General features: G+C 46.4%; 1 long non-coding RNA gene across 1 annotated transcript; it reads left to right on the top strand.

Annotated features, from left to right (window-relative positions):
* Window positions 1-5,466: 5,466 nt before the first annotated feature.
* LOC144109444 (uncharacterized) lies at window positions 5,467-12,386 on the top strand. Its single transcript, XR_013309600.1, has 3 exons — window positions 5,467-5,674; window positions 7,735-7,864; window positions 12,272-12,386. It is a non-coding gene; the product is annotated as an uncharacterized LOC144109444 (long non-coding RNA).
* The last annotated feature ends 3,701 nt before the right edge of the window (window positions 12,387-16,087 follow it).

The raw sequence follows: 16,087 nt of genomic DNA, 5'->3' as shown, positions 1-16,087 counted from the left end.
TCAGGATATATATATATATATATATATATATATATATATATATATATATATATATGCACCAAGTGCCCAGCATTCAGTTCAGATGGAACTTGACTGCTATTTTAGTCCCATCAAACACCAACTACCGGCACTGCAATTCCACCTGTTCCAAAGCCTCCATTCGTTTTTGGCACTAACCCCTCCCGATCAAAACGCACGACAGAATTTTTTGTCGCGCATCTGTCGCGCGACACAATTTTGTGTCGCAAGACAAGCTGTCTTGTCGTGCCTTGTGTCGTGCGACAAGCTTCGTGTCGTGGGTTCTTTCGCGCGACAAAGTTGTTTGTAGTAGGTTCTGCCGCACGACAGACATCTTTCCTGCATTTTGTCGTGCGAAGAAGGTCCCTGTCGCAGCATTTGTCGCGCGACAGGTTTCTGTCGCAGGTACTGTCGCGCGACAGTGGGAGTCGTGCCGCGCGACAGAGATTGCGTGCCTCAGCAAAGTTGCCTGTCGTGGGTTCAGTCGCGCGACAGACTTCTAGCGCGCCTCTTTTCACGCGACAAAAGTACCTGTAGTGCGGCCTGCCGCGCGACACAACAGCTTGTCGTGGGATATGCCGCGCGACAGATACCTGTCGTGGGATGAGTCACGCGACAGATACCTGTCGTGGATTGTGCCGCGCGATAGATACCTATCGTGGCATGTGTCATACGACAGATTCCTTGTGAGGGTAATTATTTTACTGCAGAATTCTAGAAATACTGTCGTGCGGTCGTGTGACAGCGATAGGATCAAATTGACCAAAGATGCTTCAAAGCGCGTTCACTGTGGAGAGTCTCGAAGAGGATGCGAGGTGCTCTGGTCTGTTGGTGACGGGCACCGAGCGAAATGATGTGCTCATTCACATTGGCGAATCGAGTTTTCAACTCGCTTCCCGCGACCTGGCTCTCTCACCGAACGAGAATTGGCTTAGAGGAGAGGCACTGCTCGAGCACGCACTCACCTAATTCCCTTCTGTTCCCACATGACAATGTGACGAAAGTAGTGCATGCTCAAGAGTATAATGCGGCTTTGAAAGCCCAAAATCTGTATGCACAAGCGGCGAAGCCAGCGGTGCCTGCGTATCCGCACGCTCTTGCGGTGGCGGCATGTAGCTGCAGCCACGACAGCGCCTGCACACCAATCGGTGTGCGCAAGTCGAATGGCGCTACTGAAAGTCAGTGTCCTCTTGGCTTCTGTGACATGTTCAAGCCATGTAACATAATGTACCGCTACTAATATATGCGCAGAAAAAAACCAAGGACACTTCTATGCGTCGCGGAAAAGAATGTCGTTAATCGTCATTCAGGGAAAATTACTCGCCATAACCATCCGGCTGCACAAAGGCAGCATGTGTGTACATGCACGCAGTTCTCTGTATAAATGTTCAAAGCAACCACGATATCATTTTTCCGCGCGTTTCAGTTTTAAGAGCGTCAGCTCTTACTACTTACGTTTGTCAAGGACACGTCTGTCTGCAGGGAAGGTCAAATTAGCCTAGACAGTTTCCACACTATATCACATAGCAACAGCGGGCGCGTAGAGCCTCAGTTGTGACAGATACCTTCGATCCGTTTTACATATGCCAGTATAGCGGCTATCGAAGTGGAACCCCGGGGACCCCCATTTGCATCAAATTTGGGGGCCGCCCGTTTGACGAATAACGATCGAAGTGGTGTCATTTGACTTGTCATGCTCCTGAGGATAAAATAAATATTTAGATGAAGCCCAAAATATGTGTGGGATTCGCACCGACGACCTTTCCGCCCCCAAACCGTGCATTCCGGGGACTTCCAAACAGCCATAAGGCCTAATCGTTTGTCGCAGAGAGTTCCGGGTGCAGTCAAACAAGTCATCTTGTTGTAATGCACACGTCTATAAAATTCCTTAACTGATATATAAGGAGGAAACATACCGGATATAGCGAAGGTGGCTGTAAATCGCAATAGTAGTGCAAAATCTTTGATGTAGATGACGCTGCTTGTATCTTAGAACGAATGTTTCCGAAACGAAATGCCCTCAGATGTTAGTATTTTGTCTTCTCCACGTTTGCTGAGCTTCCCGATCTAGCACCCCGATCTAAACACTTGAAGCTCTCGTAGCTAACGCTCTTAAGTCCAACGCTGATGCAGTGTTGGCGGAGAATTTTTTTAGCGGCAGTGACGTGGTGCTTATCATAAAATAGCAAAAAAAATACTTTACGATGTCGTTCATTGCCTTCACTGAAAATTTCATGACGGTGACACGAAAATGTCGCTAAATATAGACAGCAGCGTATGCAGCTGAAGGTGAAATGCGGCGGCCGGCGAGTTTGAACCGATTTGATTCTCGGTCGAAATGAGAATAAAGTCTTGGGACTGACGTCAACCGCGCGCTTTAAAAAGTTTCACCTGCTTTGACACAGTCTAGCTCCTGTGCACCCGCGCTCGGTCCTCTAAACTACTATGGTCCCAGTGTGACTGTGTGCTATGACAATATGAGCGAAAAGGAGGATGTCTGGGGGTTGTGATGTGCACCACGGCCATACAGTTGAGCGACATGATAACGTACGGGCGCGGCATGCCAGCCTGAATACTGGCCGCCAGCGTCAGAAAAATGCGACAGTTATGTTTGTTCAAGTCCATACTAAGCCGTCGGATGGAGTATCGTTGGCCAATATCGAGTCGTTGGTAGAAGCGATAACAGGAATACAAACAAATGTCTCCCCACGGCGCCTTTAATTGCTGCTGCTCAATCGCGGCTCCCCTAGCCTCAGCTGGCTCCGCTCCTTAAGGTGTCGCGGAAACCGAGCATATCTTTGTTTTACTATGAGACGAGGTTCACAATAAAATGATGACGAGAGCAGCACCTCAGCGCTAGCCAGTTTCGAAGTGCACTCAGCTGCTGCATCGATGCGAAACCGGCTAGGCTTAGCGACGACTAGGGCAGCCAGGGGGTAGCGCGTAGTTCATTGACCGGCGCGCCCGCGGGCGGCGTCGTTCCCGAAAGCTCGCCTCGCTCACTCCCGCTGGCTCACTGATTGGCTCAACAGCTTGCGACCTTCACTCGGAAGGCTGGAAAATTGAGAAGCGAGCGACTGGCGCTGCGACTGAGCGATACTTTATGCCCACGCTTGCACTACTGGTGAACAACCTTTAACGCACATATGCTTGGGTTATCGGCTGCTTTGCGGCGAGTCTTAGTTAAGATCGTCCGCGACGACATCGTCACCGTCCGTGACGCATAGGCTGAGAACTTCAATTCCAGTACGTGCCGAAACAACTCGTATTTTTCGTAACGATACGAGCTCGAAAACACGCCTGCTTCGATGCGCTAGTGGGCTCTTGCTTGTTAAACTACACGCGATCAGGATGCGGCGAGTGCTAGCCACTGTTGCATATTAGCTAAAGTGAGACGCAAGTATCGACGTGTTTCGTAACGCAGTTGATACCAAAGCACTCCGCTTGTACTGGTCACCGATTAAGCTGTTAAGTTTCATGATCTCCGGTGAACGTGCCAGTGTCGCGCAAATTAATGCATCGCAGCTACTCTCCATTGTGCCAATTGCGTTCAACTTATCCACGATATTCGCCAGCTTGAGATACGGCGGTTTTCTTCGTTGTTTTTTGTCGCAACTTAGTGATTTTATCTGGCATCAAACGAAATTGCATTCTGTCAACACCGTCGTCTGCTCCGTCGTCTGCTCCGTCGTCTGCTAGAGCATCCGGGTCACTTCAGGGGATCACAGGATCACAGCTTCTACAAACGACATGCCAGAAAAAGTAACTGAAAGCGCTTTAGTATTCTTATATAATCTAAAAATAATTTAAAATAAATGCAGTGTCTTTGTTGTAAAGATAATATAAGTATTCATGGTTTAAAAAACAAATTTTTTTGTCGGTTGTAATTTTTCATCGACACGAAAGCGCAGCCGTCGGCGCCATTGCAGCGCAACCGACAGGTCGTGTTTTGTATTATTTGCCTCTTTGAGGCATTGCTTGAGTACTTGTACGGCGGACACGTGTGAAGAACTCATTCAATAGGAAGGTGAGCAGGAGTGTGTTTTGGAAGCCAACGACCAGGATTTCGGCCTGTCAACATTGGCGAGTTTCAACGGGTAAGCCATGAAGAGTGCTGCGACGTCTTTTCATCTGTTAAGGAAACGAAGACTCCCGCGCCATTTTACTAAGCCTGGATGAATCGCATGGCCGGTGAGTCCCGCTCTGCGTTTCTTTGCTAATGATCTGTATTCACACGCGCTATTTGTATGCGGCTGTATAGGGATGTGAGTGGAGGCAGTCCGCCTGCGGTTGCCGCAGCTATAATGCGGCGCCCAAAAAGCAGGGCCTATATCCTGCATGACAAGTGTTGTTCTCATTGTCTTTACGTGCATTTATTACTCGCGTGCCGTGGTAAATAAAAATGGCACCAGATATCACAACAGAGTTACGCTTTCGCTTGCTAGCGCTTCGACACTCGGTGCAAAAGCATGGATTTGCACTGCGTAGAAGACGATGAGCGAGAAGTGCCGCGCGGCGGAGCGCTCGCGCTAGGCCAGCTGCGATCAGACACCGCACTATTTTGCTCAGGGTTAGTACTCATCGGATTAGTGCTTGTGCCTTAATATGCGTCATACTAAATTTTGAGACAGTGATCGCATGCGAAAGGCTAGTTCATATTCATCGCCTTGTCATTTGTAAACTTGTCTGTGCTTCCCCAGTGGAACAGGATTTGAGGCAGTGTTATGTCAAAGTTAGATCAATCTTGCGTCTCCTGAGCTGTAAACGTTGATGCTTCCTCTCCTTCTGAGCACTGCGAGCTGTCGGATATGCAACTGCACAATTATTTAGGATTTCTACCTTTTTGCTATATCCCTCGCTTTTGAGGCCCACATTCAAGTCGTTCGCCATTGTCGATGGTTTTTTGTTACTTATTTTCGCATTGTTATTTATTCTTGGTTGCGTGCCATCAGCTGTGGTGCCGGCGATTCTCCGAGCTCGGAACTCTTCCCAGGCACGGGATCCTACCCACAGACCTCCCTTCGCCGCACTCACGAGTGTTCTCCGGTATTTTTTTTTGTTTCTCTTGCATTTACTTGCATTGCCAGTCGACAAATTTGTGCAGCTTTTAATTGTATGCAGATTTGTTCAATGCGCTAGCAATTTTTCTATGATGCTAAGCTGTGCTGTGAGATATCAAGCTTCTTGCTATTGAAAGCATGCTTTTTTCCATTCTATCTTCTCAATTAACCAGGGCAGACTGGTTGCAACTTTCAATTTAATACCTAGACATTGGTGCAAGGCACCATGATAGGAATTAATGAAAACCTGCACATCCTATATTCATATTGGTGTGCGGTATTTCAGCGAGCTCATCTTTCAGTGTGGTTATAACAGTCATTGTGACTTCTCAAAGAATGTATATGGGTGCACTACATAAAATCTGTTCATTTCTTTTGTCATGGGCTAGCTCATTGGTTTTTTATTTACTTATATTACGTCTAAGTTTAGTTTTTAAAGCAGTAGACGATTTCCTCTCTTGTCATTCATGACATGGCTACAGCCACTGACAGCTGTTGCTCTGGATGTATTTATTTGCAGTTGCCAGCGGCCAGCATCTATTGGGCCATGCGTGCTTCCTGCCTTCGGCTGTGTCATCCCTCCTGATCCGTTCATGGTAGTTATTCTTTTTCAGTGATGCATATCTTTGCTGCCTATTTAGAAAAATATTTTCAATATAGGCTTGCAGCTAGGTTTAGAAATGCATGAAACTCTACATGCACTTCACAGCAGTACCTCAGCTTATAATTACCGGAACTGTAGGCTTGTACAAAATACAGTCGCTGATGTAGCTCTTGACGCAGCTGCTGCTAACATAAACGTGCTTTGACATTGCACACCTGTTGCCTGGTATGCATGTGTGTCCTCGAAAAGGACCTATATGTTCATTTATCCCTTTAAAAACATTGTGCTCTACAATGATGGTTTACCAGTATTTCTGACACAGAGACCAAATTGTCAGTCAGTAATGTAACTTTGCACGATGACACCAATCCTTGTATGGTATAGCATCCTTGCAATGCACTGGGCAAGCTGCTGTCAGCACAGATTTATTGCTGGTTTATTGCCATAGAATATGGTTATACTGCACAATTTGTACCTCTACCTTCTTAAAGCTGTATACTTGAAAAATTTAAAATTAGTTGAAGGAAAATTCAAGGAAATGTAACAGTAACTGTCTCCCATTTTGGTGGACACTTGAACCGTGATATAAGAGAGGGATATAGAAGGGAAGTAATGAAGAGCTGATGCCCATGTTAGATGCCCCTCTTTAGTTAAACGTACCTCGCAATTAACACATTTGGTGCAAAACAAACATGGGACTTGCACGCTCACAAGCACCCTCATGTCAGTAAAGCAAAGTGCCAATGTTGCCGTACTTTGAAGCTTTGCTCCTAAACACGCAGCTGACTGCTGCTCAAAGTTGAGAGCAAAAATATGTCTACTTTTCCTCATGTGTAGTCTGCGGTGCTGGTGCCATTTGCAATGGTGATTGACATTGAGTTGCATGATGCTCAGTCTGTTTCTGGAGTTAGTGATTTTGTCTGTCGTGTGAATGTGCTGTTAAAATTAGTGCAGAACAATGGTTCTCTAGTTCATTTTAGGTAACTGTCTCCTGTGCCACATGCTACCACCCTTTTTCCTCAAATTTCCTAATCTCATTTAGCCACCTGATTGCCACCCATTCATGCATTCACCTACTCTTGGAATCCTCCCAGTGTTTTAGTGTGGTATTGCTTATATCTTCTCTGCATTACACATGCACTGCACTTCCTCTTTTTTTGATTTAGTCAAGATATCTCTGTTCCTGTTTCTTGCATAAGCATAAGAGGCGACTCAAGTGCACCATCTGGGCTTGTGATACAATGTGTAGGGTGCTTCGTTCTTGGGTAAAACCTGGTTTCTTCCTACTGTTGCACCAAAAAAGATTCTTAATGATCAGGTTCAACCCAATTTCTGTGCAAATGTGCCTGTAAGAAAGTGTGGTTTGAAGGTGCACAAAGCGAAGAACTGCTGGAGTGTAGTGGATGTCACATAATTCTTCTGACAGATTTTTTAAACAATTCTGGTTATTTTATTTCTCTTTTAATGTTTATTGTTTGTCGGTTGCTTAAAATTTTTGGATAAACTGAAAACTACATGTACTGACTGGTATTTCATTCCAATAATTATACCCATTATTATGAAGCTGTGTTGGAAGGTAGGTGTGCATTTAGTATGCATGCTTTGAATTTCAGCGATTGTTTCTGCAATGCAAAATGGAGGACAGGTCTCTGCTGTGTGAGTTTTTTTGCAATGGAGTGAAAATAGCTGGAGAAGCATTTGCTACTGTGTCACCCAGCCAAAAGTTCTCCCACAGACCACTGAGCTTCTGAATACCTATGGCTTAAAGCTCGAAGCTCTGGTTGTCCTTTCCGAGGTTTTCTGCATTAAAGAGTGCAAGCCCAAGGGCTCAGAGCTAACAAGCATTTGAAACCATAGAGCTATACACAGTAGTGCTGGGGCCGTGCAGCAAGTCAGTGTGAATTAGGGCGCGATAAACATGGTTTACTGTAGAAAGCTAGTGTGAAAAATAGTTGCGCTCACAGAAACCGCTGTTTCTTTCTTAGTCGGTCATTGAAACAAAGCAATGCATGTAAAATTTGATATCTCACTGATCCCTCAATTTTTTTCCAGCTAAAGACTAAGAGTTGCATGGAAGTTGTGCAAGCCACCAAGTTGCGTGTGATTTTTGCCAGGGACCTGGAGCAGGCTGGGAAATTAGTGGATGGCCAGTGGTATTCACTCAGTAAGGCAAGCTTTTTCTGTAAGTACAGTTTTTTGCATGGCATTGCTTAGGAACGCATGCACTAATCTGACTACTCTATGCCCACCCATGCTTCAAGAATAATGAAGCACATGAAAAAAATTGATTGCCGAAAAAAAATTGCCGCTTCTGTTATGGTTTTTCAGGAAAGTATTTGCCATTTAAAGGGCTGTGAAAACCTTAAAAATTATATGCTTGTTGTGGCTTTTTTTTTCAAATTTCTTCCACGTCTATGTTGGCCTGACCTTGTAGCTTGTCTGCATGAGATTGGCTGCTACCTACAGTTTGCTTTTTTGTTGCTCCTTTATTGCGTGTCACAATCTTTACTTTGCATGGCAGTGTCATGCAGTTTGGGAAGTAATCTGATCTTATTTCTGCATTGGCCTGTAGTGCAAGCTTTTGCATGTGGGGCAGGTTTATGGTTTCCTTTTGTTTGCTGTAGCTGCAGTTTGGCCATGAGGGTTAGAGGCTTAGTCCTTTTTTTATTTTGATGCAATGTCATATACTTCATGCATAAATTAATGAAGTAAGCACTATTTTTTGTAATAAATGAACATTCATTATAGCTGTGGCCATTATAAGTGCACTTGACTCTAAAATGGCTTTCTTTCGGCATTCAGTATTACATCTTAAAACCAGCCGGAAGACACAAAACAGGAGAAGAGATGAGCACAAGATGAGGCTGGTCTAACAACTGAAATTTTATTGAAGGAAATTGGCAAAAGAAGACCTGCAAAGAAATTCAAGCACGCAAGACCCCAAAGCAGTGAGAGGGCAAAAAATAACCGAAAGGCACTGACGTACTAGTAAACCATCTAAAAAACTAATTCCTTACAGTGAAGGTTCACGGACGGTTTAGCCAGGCGCTTGTTTTTAGCCTTACTGATGTAGTAAGCCTCAACTATATCAGGACAGATTTATCACTTCCCTAAACCACTGATGTGCCGCAGAAATCAGGCGTGCAAAGAGAAAGGTCGTCCTCCGATAGCATTCACGAGATTGAACGTGCAGTGTCAGGTGAAAATTCGCCTTCCTCTCCATACAGTGAAAGTGCTCTCAGCCAGGCGCACATTCAGATATCTGCATGTCTGCCCATAGTAGTTTCAGCTACGAGGCAGTGGAATGCAAAAAACCGGTTTACTTTTGCAAGTGGTGAACATTTTTTATCTGCCACTGTGCATAGCGGACGATTACCCGTAGTTGTATCAAGCCTAGTTTGAACGAAGAAGCAAAGGGCTCCTACCTTACTTTTAGCGGTCAAGACAACAGCAACATCATACTTTGGTGCAGCTTTCTTGGGATGGTGCGAAATGGCGTGGAGGTAAGGTATAGAGCCCGTCTTTTTGTGCTGCTCAACTACGTCAGCATCATGTGAACGGTGTTCCGTTCCCTCGAGAGAGTAAAAACACACTCTGACAGGTGCGCAAGATGGGCAAGTGGGAACCCAGGTGCCATTGGCTTGGAAACCTGCTCCGAGAATGCATTCTAAACACTGTGATGGCATGACTTCCATAAAGCAGTCGTGATGCATGTGATTGCTAACCTGTCCTTCACCAGCCTCGAGTGGTTCAACTCTTAGCTAAGAGGCTTCCTGATCTTGGGCTTTGGCGCCAACATATGTGGTCGTCCGCAAAGCGCAGGTCTAAGTCAAGAAGCTACAAACGGTTATGCTTAGTGAAACTCAGACCTAAAAGATAGGCTTTGACCACATGCCTAAAGATTTCTAAAACGTCTTGTGCCAACTTATCTGAGCCCTCCTTGTGCAAAAAAATTAGGTAGCTATCAACATAACGAAATGCTACTATGCCGAGGCCTTCCAAACAGGGCTTTGATGCGGTATCGACTTTGGACAGAAGAATGTCGCGGAGGAACAGTGCAACCTGGGACCCTCTGCATATGCCTGATTTATGATGTAAATACTGCCTTGCCAACTCACAAAAGTGGAGTTCTGTGGAGTTCTAGTTTCTTGTGGACAGCAACCTAGGCAGGTGCTCTGCAGTGAGCATCGACATGGAGGGCCTGCACTATTCATTGTCACATGATAGACCTCTGAGGTATGTGCAAACTGCATCAGGGTGAACAATGAACATGCTTTTACAGATGATTGCGTGATTTCGGTTGCTGGCTTCTTGGGGCTGTTGTCCTTTTACTTCAAATCCGCATTTGTCAGTTGGCAGGGTGGTATTTACACGCAGGTCGTACCTTTGCTCAGCAACATTTTTTTGTCTAAAGTAATTAAGGCATTAGAGCCCTGTTTGGAAGACCTTGGCATAGTAGCATTTCGTTATGTTCATGACTGTAATTTTTCTGGACATAGAAGGCTCAGATAAGTTGGCACAAGATGTTTTAGGAGTCTTTAAGGCATGCGGTCAAGGCCTGTCTTTTACATCAGAATTGTCTAAGCAGAACCGTTAGCAGTTTCTTGATGCAGACTTGCGCTTTGTGGACGAATATGTTTGTCGGGGCTACAGCTAAAGATCGGGGAAGGCTCTTTTTAGCTACGAGTCGGACCACTCGTTGTTGGGGAAGGATGGTGAAGAGGTGGATTTGTCGCTGGTTAAGGTCAGTAAAGATGGAAACACTTGATGGGTGTGCAATCGTGTGCATGACATCAGCTTTAGATAAGTCATGCCATCACTGCTGAGGACGCATTCTTGTAGCAGGTTTCCAAGCAGCTGGGTTCCCACTTGCCCATCTCAACAACCTGTCATAGTATGTTTTCACTCGCTAGAGGGTAAGGAGCACATACTCCGATGATGCTGATACACCTTACCTCCACAGTATTTCACAGTCTCAAGAAAGTCGAGGAAAACCGTAATTCTGCTGTTGTCTTAACAGTGAAGTGCAAGACAGGAGGCCTTTGCGCCGCCATTAAAAAGGCTTGATAAAAACTGGGTACTTGTCCACAATGGACAGTGTCACAAAAAAAGGTTCACCACTTGCAAAAGTAATGGAGTTTGTTGCGTTCCACTGCCTTATGGCTGCAACTAATATGGGCAGACAGGCAGATATTTGAATTTGCACTTGACTGAGCACTTTCACTCTATAGGGGGAAGGCAAATTCTAATCTGGCACTGTATGCTCAATCTTGTGAATGCAAATCTGAGGATGACATGTCTCTTTGCATGCCTAATTTCCACGACACATCAGTGGTTTATGGAAGGGATAAATCTGTCGGTAGATAGTTGAGGCTTACTACATCGGTAAGGCTAAGGACACGTGTGGCTAAGCCATCGGAAAACCTTCACCGTAAGGAATTTGCTTTTTTCGGTGATTCACTAGTATGCCAGTGACTTTTGATTGCACTTCGCCCTTTCACTGCTTGGGGTTATTGTGCGCTTGTATCTCTTCGCGGGTCTCCTTTTGCGGCTTTCCTTCAATGATGCCGCCGCAGTGGCTCAGTGGTTATGGCGCTTGGCTGCTGTCCCAAAAGACGCAGGTTCGATCCTGGCCGCACCAGTCAAATTTCAATGGAGGCGAAATTTTAGAGGCCCGTGTACGCTAACGAACCCCAGGTGGTCGAAATTTCTGGAGCCCTCCACTACGGCGTCCCTCATAGCCCGAGTCGCTTTGGGACGTTAAACCCTCACAAATCAAATAATCAAAATCTTAAATTAAACTTTTAGTCCCGCCTCTTGAGCTCATGTCTTCTTGTGTGTTCTGGCTGGTTTTAAGGTGAGTCAGTACCAACTCGGCCAGTCATAAGCCTTGTTCAGTATTACAACATTTTGAATAAAGTGAGAAGTTTACTAGGCTATGTTGCCGGGGATTGTGTCCGCAGCAGTTGTGGGCAACTCGGAAGAGATAGCGTCATACGATTGGTTGTGTAATTGGCAGAGGATGATGTGAGAATGCTGCTCGAAAAGAAAATTTCATAATCGGATAATTATTTACAGCCAAAAATGTCCAAAAAGTGGCTGGGCCAGAGAAAAAGTGCCGCGAAATTTGAAAACGCTGAAAGTAGGTGGAGCTACAGCATAGTGCCAAGTTTGAAAAACTGGAAGTATGGACAAAGCCAAAGCTTAGCGCCAAGTTTGAAAACTCGAAATGAGCAATCACGTGACCAGTGATAAGTGTCCTATACTTAACCAGGAGATAGGAAAAATAATGATAAATTAGAGGCAATTAGGTAATTATTGAAAAGCCAAAGGCAATGAACACTTGATTAGACTGGGCGGGTATTCAGTGAGTGGGCAGGAACGATCCGTTTAGGGAAATTTGAAAACTCGAAATCGTTGCTGGGATGAAATGAGGGTAAAATAAGAGTTCATTGATAACCAATCAAGTCAACGAGAAAACAACCATGGCGCCAAATTTGAAAGGCGACCAGTGTCGAGGAAGCATCAGCGCTTTCACATTTTTTTTCCGCAGGTAGCAGCGGTGATCTCTATTTTTTGTATTTTTCAGCCAAGACAAAAACCATTTTTCTTGACTCATGGGCGATGTATCTAGGAACCTGCGGCCAGGACAACGCTGGACAGCATGCATCAGCAAGCTCGAAAAAAAAGCACGAAACAGTAAATAAATATTGATCTTTTTCATTTCAATTCTAGTGGTTTTGTGCACGAATTACTCTGGAATGCACAAAGCTTGTGTTAATTGACAGGGGACTATTAACAAGCTGTGCATTTTTGTGCATAGCCTACTCCAGAACACAAATCCTGTGTTAATTGACAGGTGACACTAACGACTGTTACACAGTGTACGAGCACTACACAAGACAGACTACAGAAGACAAGACAGACTACAGAAGACAAGACATACTACAGAAGACAAGACAGACTACAGAAGACAAGACAGACTACAGAAGACAAGACAGACTACAGAAGACAAGACAGACTACAGAAGTCAAGACAGACTACAAAAGAGAGGACGAACTACAGAAGACAGACTATAAAAGACAAGACAGACTACAGAAGACAGGACTACAAAAGACAAGACAGACTACACAAGACATGCCCAAAATACGACAAGACTACAGACTACAGAAATTTTCTGTCTTAGAATCCTGTAGTGCGTTTTGACTGGGCTCCCACCCACTCCCACTGTTGAATGTCACTTCTCATATTAACGGTATGTGTGGACACCACTACAGAACGTATTGGTAGCTGGCTTTCTTTTTCTTAACCATTACACCTCAAATCCAAGGAGTTATGTTTGTTTCAGTTTGGGTTCGTTGTCACAGAGTGGCAGTTGCTGTTCATTTTGGACACTGCTACAACAGCGGCGAACTTTTCTTTTCCACAGTGCACTGCCGACAATGTACCTGCTGCTAGAATTCGTACCACTGCATAGCACGTACCACTGCATAGGACCACGAAATGTAGCAATATTTGCTGTTGCGTGGCTTTAACTTGTTAGCTAGATCACGTCTGCTGTCGTTACGGGACCTATAACTGACTGCACAGTGTAGACGCAATCAAACCATTGATGATATAGCCCCACGGGACAAAGCATTCTTCTTTGCACAGGGTGCAGTCAAAGGCACATTTTCCGAGCAGATTAATGCAGAGAAGCCTACCACCAGACCAGGGGGAAGGGATCACTGTACCTCTGTACCCAGTACATGATAGTGGGTACCCGGCGGCACTGGCGACCGAACTGCGCGCCTACGGCACCGCGGTCAGATGTTTTAACCACTTGGCCGCAGAACAGTTGCGCTAATTATCTTTTCAATACTCTACACGGACCTTTTATACTTAAAGAGGAAACGAAGACACCGCAGTGTGATATAGGCCTTCTTGCCTGCGCGCCACGAACACGGGCCGAACCCACCAGCGGTGCCTTGTCCGCTGGCGGCGCTCCTGCCTCCTCCTCACAATGAGCAGAAGTGCTGTTCTTATCACAAGCAGTAAAACTCGTGTTTGTGCTCACACCGCTGGCATTATTGCAAATAATGATGCTTGGAGAGGAGTGCAATACCGACGAGCTGAACAGGGATCCTAGCGATGCTATGTCGATGGTGCTGCAGATTACGCTAAACACCGAAGAAAACTGCGAGGCGATAAGTGCGCGTTTGCATAAAAACCTATTGTGCAAACTACAATTCAGTTTGTAAATGGATTTACTTCTCCTGCCGCTTTAATAAGCTAAACCCTTCAAGTGGCAGTCAAAAAGTTTCGGCCGATTTTAGCCTATGCAGTCTAGCAACGATACGGCAGCGCGAGCGACACGCGATTACAAACGCGCGCCAGCAACTGGCCATGGAGATTCGCACCGCTTTTGACGTCCGTCGCGGCGCCGCTAGGCGCGTAGGCGCTTCGCGTGTACGCCTCGGAAGTGTTCATCGAGTTGGGGCTTTAGACTTAAAGCATCGGCGCCACCTCGGATGTCTGAAAAGGCAGCTTGGGCAAAAATAAGGAGCACTCACTGCCAACGAAGTTCTCGAAGAGGTCCAGGGGGTGGTTAGCCAAGCCTGAAGTTCATTTCTGGAGCTTGGATGATGTAATTCAGCAAAAAGGAAGAAAGTTGACGGAGCCCATATGGAGCGCGTCCGCTCCGATCGGCTCCTCAGCTTTCCTCTCCGGCGATGACGAAACGCACGCCGCACCTGCTGCTCCTCTCCGGTTGCCATGGCAACGGCGCATGCGCACAACTTTCCTCTCCGGACCAAAGCGAAATGCTCGACTGGTAGCCAAGTGTAGCTCTCGATACAAAAACCGAGAGAGGAATTGGTTTCACGAGTACTTGACTTGTGAAGGCAGGCATTGTGACGTCATGCTCTCTAGTGAATTTTTTTCTCCATGTGTGCAACCCGTGGTTCAAATATGGTTGCACTATTATCCGCGCTGGTCCGCGCATCCGCGGGTTCAGCGGTGATAATGCCGCACGCCATCACGGGGTGTAATCATGTGGGGGTCTACTCTCCTTTTTACTTTTAGTGCGCTCGCACTTATAGCGTGCATTTCCCACATTTATCAGTTGTCCGTCCGTCCGTCCGTCTGTCTGTCTGTCTGTCTGTCTGTCTGTCTGTCTGTCTGTCTGTCTGTCTGTCTGTCTGTCTGTCTGTCTGTCTGTCTGTCTGTCTGTCTGTCTGTCTGTCTGTCTGTCTGTCTGTCTGTCTGTCTGTCTGTCTGTCTGTCTGTCTGTCTGTCTGTCTGTCTGTCTGTCTGTCTGTCTGTCTGTCTGTCTGTCTGTCTGTCTGTCTGTCTGTCTGTCTGTCTGTCTGTCTGTCTGTCTGTCTGTCTGTCTGTCTGTCTGTCTGTCTGTCTGTCTGTCTGTCTGTCTGTCTGTCTGTCTGTCTGTCTGTCTGTCTGTCTGTCTGTCTGTCTGTCTGTCTGTCTGTCTGTCTGTCTGTCTGTCTGTCTGTCTGTCTGTCTGTCTGTCTGTCTGTCTGTCTGTCTGTCTGTCTGTCTGTCTGTCTGTCTGTCTGTCTGTCTGTCTGTCTGTCTGTCTGTCTGTCTGTCTGTCTGTCTGTCTGTCTGTCTGTCTGTCTGTCTGTCTGTCTGTCTGTCTGTCTGTCTGTCTGTCTGTCTGTCTGTCTGTCTGTCTGTCTGTCTGTCTGTCTGTCTGTCTGTCTGTCTGTCTGTCTGTCTGTCTGTCTGTCTGTCTGTCTGTCTGTCTGTCTGTCTGTCTGTCTGTCTGTCTGTCTGTCTGTCTGTCTGAAGCCGGTTTTGTTGCATGTTGCTCACTCGTTCACCGGGTGGTGGGCAACCGGCCCAGGCATGTATATATCTTTGGCGACACACTGTGCGCACATTTCCGCGCAGCCTCCACCTTGTTTTTATCCGGGCCAGCATCACATGGCCACGCGCTGGAATGCGTTACCGGTAAGGCCTGGGATACATGAAGCGTTTTTTGCGCGATTTTCGCCCGAAGGCGCGCATTTGACACCCGGTCTCGAAAAAAAACGCCCGCCGCCGCCGATCTGGTCCCGCCAGATATTGACGCGCGGCGTCTGACGAGACCGGTAGCGGCAGCCGAAGCAAGCCGATAGCAGCGCAGAAAGCCCGCTCTTCCGGTTTGGACGCCGCCGCCGCCGCCAGCATGGCCGCCACGGCCGACGAGCTCTGCTGTGTTTAATGCAATGAAATGTTAATACCGTGAAAATAAACGCTTCACGAGACATGAAATATCACTTCTTTTTTTAGAACACGAGCGAATTTTGGATCGAAATGCCCGCTTTTCCTCCCTGAAGCGAAGGTGCCGAACAAAACCGCAGCCGATGGTAGCCACGGCTGAGCGGGCATCGAAAGTTTTTCAACCCCATGCATTCGAGCACGC

This window comes from Amblyomma americanum, chromosome 11, assembly GCF_052857255.1.
Source record: "Amblyomma americanum isolate KBUSLIRL-KWMA chromosome 11, ASM5285725v1, whole genome shotgun sequence".
NCBI lineage: Eukaryota > Metazoa > Arthropoda > Arachnida > Ixodida > Ixodidae > Amblyomma > Amblyomma americanum.
Note: the sequence above shows the minus strand (reverse complement) of the source record. Positions and strands in the feature narration are given on the sequence as shown.